A 373-nucleotide genomic window follows, 5' to 3' on the forward strand; every position below is an offset into this window, starting at 1 on the left:
GAGAAAAGGCAGGACAGTCGGGAGGGGGCGAGGCATGTCGTGTTATTTACAAACTCACAAATTCTCAGAGATCATATAGTCAGTAGCTTTTCTGCACCAACAGTGACTGAAGATGAAGCCGGAAAAAAAAACAAAACAGGCTCAATAAAAATAAAACACTAAAAGAAAGAAAGAAAGAGAAAGAAAGAAAGAAAGAAAGAAAGAAAGAAAGAAAGAAAGAAAGAAAGAAAGAAAGAAAGAAAGAAAAAGAAAGAAAGAGAAACCACAACAACCCAACACACTACTTTCTATAAAATAGAAGTGTACTTCTTGTTCATAGAACATAAATGTCAAGACAAGTAGTTGAGGGCTAATTAGAGGTTTTATTTGGCAT

This window comes from Pteropus alecto, unplaced genomic scaffold, assembly GCF_000325575.1.
Source record: "Pteropus alecto unplaced genomic scaffold, ASM32557v1 scaffold96, whole genome shotgun sequence".
In the NCBI taxonomy this organism is placed as follows: Eukaryota; Metazoa; Chordata; class Mammalia; order Chiroptera; family Pteropodidae; genus Pteropus; species Pteropus alecto.